Below are 13,030 nucleotides of genomic sequence, written 5' to 3'. Positions count from 1 at the left end.
GCCCCATCACAGCAGAAAGGCAATGTAAGTATCTTGAGAAGGGTGATGCATTAATTCTAAATCTACACCAAATATTCAAGCCCCCTTGACAAAGCCTACACAAAGGAATATGATACAGAAGCAAACTGGACTCGGTTAAGTATAAATCCCAAGCAAGGTCCACTCTTCACAAAGACCAGTGGCAACCAAATAAAATCAATGCCAGCGGCGAGGAGGTTGCGTTCTAAAGGTAACAGAATTCTAACCTTTAAGTTAAGTTTCTTTCTTTCCTGTATCTCCATGCTGTCTTTGAAAAGAGTCAAACAACCCTGGAAAGAATAGAGTGTAAAGTAAACCGTGTGAAGAAGGAAAATGATGGGTTTTCCTTCATCATCAAATGAAGCAGCGCTTCATTTCCCAAGCACTGCAGGGACACTTGACTAGCATCTGGACTCTGCTGGATGGGGGGGGGGGGGGGGGGGGGGGGCGGGGGCGTGTGGGCGTCCCTCTCCCTGAGAGTGTCCAATGTGCACAAGGGATGGGCAAGTGACCGGGGTGCTCAACCCCCACAGCTCAAGTCACAGACGCTGCTGGACCGGCATCTCCCGGAGCCGTCAGAAGCCCCACTTTCACCAATCAGGACAAGACTGAAGAAGAAGGTGAGAGATCTAACAAGTAGGATGATTCAGTATCTGATGGAAGATACACATAAAGCATTAAGTATCACTGCCAATCTGAGTTAGACGAAAAAAGAAAAACGTGTACTGCGTTACACCATTACCTTCAATTAAGCATCTATTAAGTTATAAATATATAAGCTCTACACTAGAAAAACACTGGCTTGTTATTTTCTAAATAGTAATAAGTAAGATTTCACCCATCGCCACCCTGTCCTTCACCCTTGCATCTTCTGGTGGACATCACCTTCAGAGAAAACAAGTCATAGTTTACCTGCCACACATTTTTTTTTTTACACAGATGTTTTTGTATATAATTTTCCATTTGTTACAATTTTCTAAATAGTCATTTAAACATTTTAGATGTAGTGTGATTTATTTTATTATTTTTTTAACATCTTTATTGGAGTATAATTGCTTTACAATGGTGTGTTAGTTTCTGCTTTATAACAAAGTGAATCAGTTATACATATACATATGTCCCCATATCCCTTCCCTCTTGCGTCTCCCCTCCCTCCCACCCTCCCTGTCCCACCCCTCCAGGCGGTCACAAAGCACGGAGCTGATCTCCCTGTGCTATGTGGCTGCTTCCCACTAGCTAGCTATTTTACGTTTCCTACCACACATTTTAAGAGTAAACTGGCTCAGTGCACAGGGTCCCTGCCAACCATGATCACAGGAAGCATCCATGGGGGCCCCATGATGGTCAGGAACTGAGGGACAGGCCTGGCTGCTCTGTCTCCAGTGGGCACAGGGCCACTCACACTCGGTGTTCAACAGGGCAGCCCCTGTTGAACAGCACTCCCCCCTCATGTCAGGACACATGCTCAAGGCCTCCAGCTCAAAAACTTTTAACTTCGTATTATTTGCCTTTGCATTTGGGATATCACAAAGCATGTTTAAAACCCCTTCCAAAACAGAATGGCCTTTACAAAGCACAGCCAAGAGCAGGGTGTTTTTAGTTCAGTGTTCTCGTCTGCCAAATACATATATTGACTTGAAGGGTAGAGGTTGCCCTTGACTCTCGTGTTTCCAATAAAACCTTAAGAGGAAAAGTCGTCAACGACAGCAGAAACACACACACACCAGCAAAGTCATCATACCTATTATGACTTTCTGGAGCTTTTTCCCCTTAAACGAACATGGTGCCTTACTGACTCCCCAGATTTTATCTGTCACAGGTAAGATGGTCTTCTTTCAACCTCTTTCAGTTCAGATCACTGTGTATTTCAAACAATTCTTTAAAAATCAAAATGCAGGGTTTCCCTGGTGGCGCAGTGGTTAAGAATCCGCCTGCCAATGCAGGGGACATGGGTTTGAGCCCTGGTCCGGGAAGATCCCACATGCCACGGAGCAACTAAGCCCGTGGGCCACAACTACTGAGCCTGCGCTCTGGAGCCCGCGAACCACAACCACTGAAGCCTGCGTGCCACAGCTACTGAAGCCTGTTCGCCTAGAGACCGTGCTCCGCAGCAAGAGAAGCCACCACAATGAGAAGCCCGCGCACGGCAACAAAGGGTAGCCCCCGCTCACTCCAACTAAAGAAAGTCCGTGCACAGCAACGAAGACCCAATGCAGCCAAAAATAGATAAATAAAATACATAAATTTATTAAAAAATAAAATAAATAAAAATAAAAATGTATTAGGGATCAATCAGATCAGAGTAATTACCCTCGGCTTTATTATGTCAAGATAATTTTTAAACTTCCTACTTTCACTAGTTCCCTGCTTGGGGGGAAAACCCAACCATGTCATAAATTTTGCATTATCCCAGTACATTGTGGGTTTTTTTGTGTTTTTTTTTTTTAAGAAATTTATTTATTTAATTTATTTCTGGCTGCGTTGGGTCTTCATTGCTGCGCGCGGGCTTTCTCTAGTTGCGGCGAGCGGGGGCTGCTCTTCATTGTGGTACGCGGGCTTCTCATTGTTGTGGCTTCTCTTGTTGTGGAGCACGGGGCTCTAGGCATGCAGGTCAGTAGTTGTGGCGTGTGGGCTCAGCAGTTGTGGCTCACAGGCTCTAGAGCACAGGCTCAATAGTTGTGGCACACGGGCTTAGCTGCTCTGCGGCATGTGGGATCTTCCCAGACGAGGGATCGAACCCGTGTCCCCTGCATTGGCAGGCGGATCCTCAACCACTGCGCCACCAGGGAAGCCCACTACATTGTGTTTTAAAATATGCTCAAGTATTGATCACAGTGATACAGCAGAGGCACTTGAAGGCGCCCACTCGCTCGGGCTTGGCAACTCCGCAGGGATGCAGGACCGGGACAGGGCTGCTTCCTCCTCGGGGGCTGCCTTACACTCTAGGCCACAGGGCAGAGGGATGCTGTTGCTGGGAGGTGGCTTTAAAGTGCCTTTGACTCTCAAGTTCATGTTCCTTCTGTTACTTAGAGGATGATGGCTCTGTGACTGCTGATAAAACCCAGAGCCGCCAGCAGAGGGCACTCTGCGAGCAGAGGTTCCTTTCCTCCGCGGATGCCTTCATCCCATCAAAGGAAACACATTCTTAACTGCTGCTTCATATTCAGCATGGGAACAGCTTAATCAGAAATTAGAATAAACTCATGTGTTCACGAGAAAATAAACAGGCGATATGAGGATGGTGCAAAACGAATCCTACATTGTTTAAAACATCTTTCTATCTAAAACACTTTTTAAGGGGGAAGGGAGGAAACCCCAATGCAGTGCATTTGGAAGCTGCATTGTGATCTATGAAGCCATGCAATTAAGGTGTCCTTCCAAATCATGCCCGTGTTTAAAGTCTTGTACGACCATCCACTCTCTTGTGATGGTAGAGACAGAGCTGTTTATTTCCCTGCAATTCCATACATGACTAGTTTTTTTTTAAAAAGCTCATACATTTCTATATTTGTTAGTAAAATGTTTCTAAATTTATTAGTAAATTTCTAAATTTGCGTGTAAAAAATTAAATTATATATAATAAAATGCCCTGTTCCTAATATCAACAAACTATTTAAAACAACTTGATTACTACCACAGTAAACACAGCACATAGAACCATAGAAAATGCTACAGTGAAAATATATATATGTATATATATATACACACTAGTTAAATTGGCCACAAACCATGGGACATTTTTTTTCTCTTCACCGCTATGCCGTGGTATTGATCCTTAAGAAAAAGCACCACAGGTGGCAGTGAGGAAGAGCTCTGGGATCAGCCCACCCTGCAAGCAGGTGTTTCCAGATCTCATGCACATCACACAGGGTTCTGGATGCCACGGTCCAAGGCACAAAGACATGCTGTGGAGCAAGAGCCCAAGCAGTAGAAATGCCGACGCTCTGAATCAGCCGCGTGCGCTACGTGGCTTTTCTTTTTTCTTTTTTTTTTTTTTGCGGTACGCGGGCCTCTCACTGTTGTGGCCTTTCCCTTGAGGAGCACAGGCTCCGGACGCGCAGGCTCAGCGGGCATGGCTCACGGGCCCAGCCGCTCCGCGGCACGTGGGATCCTCCCGGACCGGGGCACGAACCCGCGTCCCCTGCATCGGCAGGCGGGCTCTCAACCACTGCGCCACCAGGGAAGCCCTAAGTGGCTTCTTGATCATCAATGTGAAGGGAGCTTCCTCACAGGCAACAGAGCCCGGGAGTCAGCGTCCAGACTCTGCGCCCCACTGGAGACAACTACTGAGCCTCTCTCCGCCTTCCTCCCCTCGGCTGAGAAATGTAACAGGAGTCCCCAGCGCACAGGGTAGTTAAAACGATTACAGGAGTCGAAAACGTTAAAGCAGTTAAAAATAGCTCATGGCATTTAGTCACTGCTCTGTAAGTTTGGTTACTATCATTATAGCCAGGATTTTAAAAAAAGCCCCTTCCTCAACTGTGTAGACGGGTATTGTACATTGTAAACTCTACCCTTTTAGGGGTGCAAATATCTAGAGTCAATGTACCACAAAAGGGAGTGAGGGTATACATAGGCGCTCTCAGTCCCACTTCATCTGAAACACCCAGGGAGGTTTATTAACTAGCTACCCACTACCCCAACCCAGACCAACTGGTCTGGAAACCAGCACTAGGAGCTCTCCCACCTCCCACGAGGGTTACAACTGAATAACAAGGTTCTGTACAACCCAGAAGCTTGCTTGATGATTCACTTGGTGTGGCCTGATTCTACTCTCCTGGGTGAGTACACTCCTGGTTTATAAAGAAATCCCCTGTTTCCCCTATTCTCAGCCATGCAGCAGCTAAACGTAGTATCTGAGCGCAAATTTCTCTAGACAGAGATTTGGTCCAAGTTAGTCCCAGCTTTAAGGGTCAGTAGAGGTCATCAGTTAGCACTTCGTGGATCTCTGCCTCAATTTAACCATGAACAGCCAACCATCTGTGAGCCAGATGCGATATAACTTTCTAAAGCTCCCTAAAGCTCTCAGTTATAACTATTTTTATACTTAGGAGTTGGTGGTTTCCTAAAACAAAAGCTGTTCTCTTTTAGACGTGCAGGAAAGGCCATCACTGCGTCTGTACAGCATCCTCCCTGAGCCTAGACCACAGTGTCCCTGAGCCCCGGAGCCCAGCAGGCTGGCAGCTTTCCACGAGATTCTGTGGACTGGAATCAGCTCTAGTCCCTGCTTTGCCAATAACTAGCTGTGTGAGCTCAGGCAATTAAAAGCTCTGGCCGTTTCCCCACCTGTAATCACAGAGGAGCAGTTCAAGACGTAAGGGCCCCACTACCCCGAACATATACCATCCCCTGAGCCACAAAAAGCAGACCACCCATTCCCCCTTCACAGTGTGCCGGGCTGGCCCATCATTCGGAGCAGTCAAGTTTAAACACTTCGGCACAAGAGTCCCAAGCTCACGTGCCTATGGGAACCAAGAGAGCAAATGAAGGCGGCCAGATGGGGGTTCCTGCAGCCTGGAGAGGAAAATCAGGGGTGTGGCGTGAGGGCTCGCTCCCGCCTGGAGGCCCCAGGTCTCTGGAGGAGCTGCACGTTCTGATGAGCCATACGGCATCTTCTCACCTGCTCAGGTGGCCGTGACAGATGCCATCGAAGCACTGCTGTCCACACTACCTCCCCCTGCAGGCAGGGCAAGTCCCACTGGACCCCAAGCAGGCCTGTCCTTCCAGGCGGCTTAAGCCTGAAAGTGCAAAGAGCTCCCACCCTGTGCTTGGGAAAGAGGTTGAAATTCATTTCACTGGAACAAGTCCCAGCACAGTCACTAGAGAGATCACTACATTTGTTTTCTTAATCAAAAACTACCCAAGTTCATAAGCACAATGACTTATGGGCACTTTGAAGCCTTTTAGATTTTCCTTCTGTCTCTGGTCTCTTCTTTTTCTATCCCTGATCCTACATTGCTGCCAGAATGAAACTCTTCTGGCTCCACTGTTAAACACTCTCCTTGAGAATTAAAGGCGGGTTTCCCCCTTGGGAATGGTGGAAGTATCCACCCTACCTCACCCGGCACACGCCCTTCCACCACCACCGTGTACACCTGACATCTGACCAGTCATGTTCAACCTTAACACCAGATGCCTGCACTCATTCTGGGTCAAAGACCATGTTTATTCCTTCTATTTGATTAGATTCCACAGGTTTGAGGCTTAGTAGTGTGTTGTGTATGATGGACCAGAGGTAAAGATCATGCAGAGAAAAAACCCCTCATTCTCCGTTTTCCTCAATCTAGTTAAGAATATATCATAATTAATAAAGCACAGTTTTTTAGAAAAAGCTCTCACATTTTGGCTCTCAAATACTTAACAAAAGTATACAGTTCTTCAAATACATACAAATAGCCTTTGGGAAACCTGTACATTAAAACACAGCAAATAGAACTTTTAACAGACTCTGATAATAAGTGTCATTGGTGAACATCTTCACAGATTAGAAAAAGTCACGTTAGTAGCCAGCGAGTCCCAATCTTAAATATTTCCACAGACTGTAACGACACAGGGCACTTGAGAAACAAAAGCAACAAAATTCTCTTCAATCCTGAAGCATCCCCTAAAAGATGAGTATAAAAGAATGGAACATATGCACCTAAAAGTGCCTTCCCACTTTAAAATGATTCATTTCCACTAAAGCTACTACCCGGTTTACGGTAAACGTGTCACATCGTTGCCTATTTTTAAGTGCTCCCCAATCAGCTGATATCACTGCAGGCTGCAGTAAAATGTTTTTATTGTCCAGCAGAACACAACCATTTCTATACTTATCTTTTCTTTCTCATTACCTAGAAGCAGAAATCAAAAGATTCCACATTTTCAGGAAGTCCATTATATTTTTTAAAATAAATTTATTTATTTATTTTTGGTTGCATTGGGTCTTCGTTTCTGCGCGCGGGCTTTCTCTAGTTGCAGCAAGCGGGGGTTACACTTCGTTGCAGTGCGCAGGCTTCTCACTGCAGTGCCTTCTCTTTGTTGTGGAGCACAGGCTCTAGGCACGCAGGCTTCAGTAGTTGTAGCACACGGGCTTAGTTGCTCCATGGCATGTGGGATCTTCTCAGACCAGGGCTTGAACCCGTGTTCCTTGCATTGGCAGGTGGATTCTTAACCACTGCGCCACCAGGGAAGCCCCCATTAATGTTTAAAATAGTTTGTCAGGCTTCCCTGGTGGCGCAGTGGTTGAGGGTCCGCCTGCCAATGCAGGGGACACGGGTTCGTGCCCCGGTCCGGGAAGATCCCACATGCCACGGAGCAGCTGGGCCCGTGAGCCATGGCCGCTGAGCCTGCGCGTCCAGAGCCTGTGCTCCGCAACGGGAGAGGCCACAACAGTGAGAGGCCCACGTACCGCAAAAAAAAAAAAAAAAAAAAAATAGTTTGTCATATGTAGTGCAATATTCTGAATCCTCACATCTGGCAAAATTATCAAATTATCCTCATATGTAAAACCCTTCAAATGCTAAAAGCAGCCTACTCTTTTAAAAGAGATAATGCTATGAATAAAAAGCTCTCGTGAGAATTTAAAATATTCTATGTGTGAAATGGAAGCTAAACATCTTCAAACGGTGTGACTTGATTTATTAAAGAAGGCCTGCTACTATAAACCAATCTGACCAGTGTGCGCACACAAAAGCCCCACTTAATTAAAGATACACTAAGGAAGTTACACACAACAAATTAACTCATTATGCAAAGAACAACCTTCTAGAAGAGCCAGAAAGTAATCTGACGGCAGCCCAACAGCTCACTGTGCTTCACTCTGGCTTTTGTGCACTCATCTGTAATCTATCCCCAGGGAGAGATTCAATTTAAAAGGATGGGAAAAGAACGGAGGATCCTTCTGATAAAAACCACATCCAACATCCCCCTTGCCTCGCTTATGCAAAATCAGGAGCTTTTCAATGTGCGTTGGAGAATTTTAATAGGTCTTATAGTCTAAATCAGAACTAAAGAGCAATTCATAAAGAATTTTATTGTTTCTTAAAATACTGAAAAAAATAATTTCTCAGGGCTATATCCTGACCCAAGATAAGCATTATCCCTCCTGCAGCATCTTATAACACATAACACACATGGTTCATCTTATGAAATGTGAGATACTTCTGACACTCGTTATCAGTTCTAATGTTTTAGCTCATCTTTTAGAAATTATGCCCTTCTGGACAAATAAATGTGCAGATGTGGGAATGTCGGGCTGTTGAAAGTGAGATTCTGAGCCTGGAAAACACATTAAACTACATCAAGAGACAATGAAAATTTAACATTACCAAGGTTTCCAAAAAACATAGTAAATATTTCAAAACTTTCAACTCGATAATAAATCAATGACTGGTTGAAATCAAACTTTCACAGAAGTGCCTCCTTTGCCCTGTATTCACCCTAATGTGAGCTGAACAATACATTAGTGTTATGAGTACTGAGGTAAAAATTCTGGTGGCAGTTGTGATTTGTCATGATTTTAAAACTATCACCATCCAGTACGAGCAAAATGCTTTTAAAAAAATTCATTGTTTAGGGATTAGTGAAATTCAGTTAGGTCAATATTCCTAGAAAATAAAATTTAATTTATGTTGCCAAGTGGTTGTATTTATCTGACAGAGTCCCTTGTTAGTCTAAGTTCTATAAGAGAAGGTGATGATGATTTCTGTCCTGACTATCCCAGGATGTTTTATTCTACCTGCCACACTCCAGCTACAGAATTCTAAGTTAAAATAGAAGAGGCTCAAGGCATCAAATTTTAGTATTTATTTTAGTAGGAAATGCATAGTGAATAAATTATTTCACAACAAAACAGTCTGAGTCATCCACCTATGAAATTATCATCCTTAGAATACATACATTCGGCCATCTGTACCCACAGGCTCTGCATCCAAGGATTCAAGCAACTATGCGGGTCAAAAATAGGAAAAAAAAATTTCCAGAAAGTTCCAAAAAGCAAAACTTGAATTCGCCACGTGTCAGCATATTTGCATAGCATTTACATTGTATTGGTAATCTAATAAGTAATCTAGAGATAATTTAAAGTATACAGGGGGGTGTGCTTAGGTTATATGCAAATACCATATCATTTTATACGAGACTTGAGCATCCACGGATCTTGGTGTCCGAAGGGGTCTTGGAACCAAGCCCCCACAGATACCGAGGGACAACTGTATAATATTACATAAAAGTCCTACTGCTGAAAAATGAAATTTCAGTAAGACGAATCATATTTCCATCATTTTTTGAGTTGCCCGAAGAATGTGAGCAAATTTGCAATTTGAGGAAGGAACCAATGAAGCAATCTTCCTTCTATAGACTACAATTGCCTCCCGTTTCATGATTACAGCTTTGCTGTCAATCATACAGGGAAGGGACGCCCAGATCCCCTCCCACATAAAATACACCAAGAAAGTCATTGTGAACACAGCAGCCTGCATCAGCTCCCACACCTTAGCCGGGAGAGAGATGCTGTTTTGTTCTCAATCCAACTTGTCTTTCCTTTTCTGGCTAAAATAAGAAGGAAATAGGGTTTCAAATGCACATGAAACATTCACCCAGATTCAACCACAGGCTGAGTCATAAAACAAGTCTCAATAAATTTCAAAGGATTGAAACAATACAGCGTATATTCCCTAGCCACAGAATTAAATTATAAATCAATAATAAAGATATTTGGAAAATCTCCAAGTGTTTGGATATTTGAAAGTTAAGGGACATACTTCTAAATAACCCAAGGCTAAAAAAACTCACAGGGAAATGAGAAAGATTTTGAACTGAATGATAATAAAAACTCAACATATCACAACCTGTGGATTGCAGCTAAATCTTGATGGGAAATTTATAGCTCTATGTGCTTATATTTAAAAAGAAAAAATGGTCTAAAAACAATTATCTAAGTTTCTACCTTAAGAAGCTTGAAAAAAAGACAAGCAAATTAAACCAAAGTAAGTAGAAAGGAAATAATAAAGCTAAATGAGAAATCAATGAAATGGAAAATGGACAAATACAGAATATCAACCAAATCGAAGGCTGGGTCCTTGAAAATTAATAAAAGTGATAAATCCCTAGCTATACTAATCAAAGAGAAATCGCAAATTATAATAACAGGAATGCAAAAGGGACATCACTACAAATCATACAGATATTAAAAGGATAATAATAGAATATTATGAGCAACTTTATGCTGAAAAATTTGACAACTTAGATGAAATGACCAATTCCTTGAAAGACACAAATTACCAAAACTGATACCAAAAGACACAGAAAATTTGAATAACCCTGTTTTTAAATATAGATTCACAATTTAAAACTTTCCCACAAAGAAAACTCCAAGCTCAGATGGCTTCACTGTTGAATTCTCTTATAAACATTTAAGGAAGAATTAATGTTAATTTTATATAAACTCTTTCGAGAACTACGAGGGAACACTTCTCAACTCATGTTGAAAGGCCAGCATAAAACTGATACCAAAATCAGACAAAGACATTAAAATATATATGTTACTTCCCTCATGAACACAGGCACAAAAATCCTTAACAGAATATTAGCAAAGTAAACCCAGCAATATATAAAAGCAGTCAGGATATAAAGGCATTTTGTCCACAACCACAACTCTTAAGAGCCACTCCTTCCCCAAAATCCAAACCTTTTTTTGTTTTCTAAAGGATAACTATGTCTGGAAATTAATGAGTTTGCAGACTGAAAACTTTTCGCCTACATTATATTGTACAATACAGCTACAAATTTGCAGAATGCAGCAGTATTATTTTTTAATAATCCGAAATCAAGAGTAGAGAAATTAAATTTAGAAAACAAAGATGAAGTCAAGGGCGATATTCAAAATGCCTTCCATGAAGTCTCCAGACTGGCTGTGAGGATTCTAGCAGCCTGGGCAAGAGAGGGCCCCTCTCGCTGAGTACATACATGTAAGAAGAGAACCACAACTGTGTATATCACCAGGAAGAAATTTCCCCTGTGATTCTCAAGAAGAATGCTGTGTGAGACATAGTAAACCCATGTCCTCAAAACCATTCTTTAATAAATCCAGCATTGAGTTTCATAGGTATGCTTATTTTATCGTCTCCCAATTAAAAGGAAATGACCTCATGCCAAAAGCAATGGGGGGGGGGGGGCAGGAGCCCATAATGTGACCTGGTTACACAGCTCTATCACTGTAAGTTACTCAACTCCGATACCCAAACTTAGGAATTTTATAGCTACAAGTTTCCATAGGCAGGGTCTCTGTACTGTAAAGATATTTGTATCCCCATGAATGCATACATGATTAAGTCATCATTATAAACATCTGTAAAATATGCTTTGAGCTATTTCTTTAAACTATTTTCTCTGTGCCTATCATTTTTTTCTGATTCAGAAAAAATGTTAAAGTACAAAATTATGACTGATCACCTTCTTTTAAGAACGCTTCGGGGACTTCCCTGGTGGCACAGTGGTTAAGACTCCATGCACTCCAAATGCAGGGGGCCCAGGTTTGATCCCTGGCCAGGGAACTAGATCCAACATGCATGCTGCAACTAAGAGTTCGCATGCCACAACTAAGGAACCGGCAAGCCGCAACTAAGGAGCCCACCTGCCACAACTAAGACCCGGTGCAACCAAATAAATAAACATTTTTTAAAAGAAAAAGAACGTTTCTATAGAGGAGGTCTGAGTTTGAGGCTGTATGCAAAGAAAATGTATTCTAGCATGGGATCCTCCGTTCCCCTATAAATTTCACTGAACTCTTACTTGGAGAGCTGTTCTTTTACATGTGTCTTTTACATGAGTCCTTTACACTCACTGCTGACGCTGACAGTTATAACAGTTCCTGCTATAGTGCTGACCAGAGTGAGGGCTAATCAGATGTCACATTACCTGAACTACTGTACCAAGTTTGTTTAGAAACAACACAAAAGACCTATATGTCCTATAAATTAATGTTCTTCCTAAAACAGCACTTTTTAGGCCATAAAAGAATATAAAACACTTTTTGTTTTCCATTAAAACCACTGAGATTTAGACGAATGCGAAGAATTTGAAGGTCGTGAATAACAACTGAGAACGTTAAGGCTCAAAATTAAATGTTAACTGGAAAGCAATATCTAAAAACTTCCAACTCCCAACTACTATGCCAATATTTCTTTAGCATGCCACACCTTTTGCCAAAATCTTTTTTTTTTTAAACTTAAACCACAGGGAAAGTAAATACTGTAATGAATTTGCAAATATTTACAAGAGGGGAACAAAGAAGTAAGCCAACTAAATTAAAGGAGACAGACATAAAGGGAAATAAGCCCAAGGCTCAGGGTTCCCAGCTTCTCAGAATTGACAGTGTAAGAATAAAAGGAAGAGAAAGAATTTTGCAAGACGAAATCTTGAAACGAATAGCTTTTTGCAAGATTAATCACAGCTATTAATCCCTCCTTGAAAGACAGACAGCAGGGAAGCGTCACTGTCTCTAATCTAAAAGACCTCCACAAAAGAGCTATTATAGAGGCAACACCACCACAGGGACGTGCAAGCTTATGAAAACGCTAAACTATGTAAGAGTCGCCGATAACGTTAACATGCAGTTCTCACTTTTCTTCCTGTGGAGGAAGGTCTGAGATGTACTGCACAGCCCTCTTCTCCCCTGCCCCCAGCACAAAGGGCTTCCAAGTCTCTTCTGGAGTATCTCGGTTTTATCTTTAAAATGCATATAAAATGTGTATCTTACTCCACAATATCTGTATTTGTCTTAATAAAACAAACCTGCACCTCTGGACAAAGGGATGACCATCCCTGACACCCCCGTACCCCCCAGCAGTGAGGGTCAGCACCTGAGAACCCTTGCCTTTCAGCACCAGGCAGACGCGGAGCCTCACGGAGGAGTCCCTGCATAAAGACCCTGGTCTCCTGCCTCTTGCCCTACTGCCCACCTACTCTTTGGATCTCCCTCTCTCCTGCCCTCTGGAGGATATGAGGTGACACTGCAACAAAGGAGCCGGCC

The 13,030-nt window shown here is 42.7% G+C and overlaps 1 protein-coding gene across 22 annotated transcripts in view; it reads right to left on the bottom strand.

The window, feature by feature from the left end:
• PARD3 (par-3 family cell polarity regulator) overlaps nucleotides 1-13,030 on the bottom strand; it is a 727,131-nt gene that overhangs the window by 634,772 nt on the left and 79,329 nt on the right. The window lies entirely within an intron of this gene.

This window comes from Pseudorca crassidens, chromosome 1 (genome assembly GCF_039906515.1).
Source record: "Pseudorca crassidens isolate mPseCra1 chromosome 1, mPseCra1.hap1, whole genome shotgun sequence".
Lineage (NCBI taxonomy): Eukaryota > Metazoa > Chordata > Mammalia > Artiodactyla > Delphinidae > Pseudorca > Pseudorca crassidens.
The sequence above is the reverse complement of the archived record's forward strand: the minus strand, read 5'-3'. Positions and strand labels throughout refer to the sequence as shown.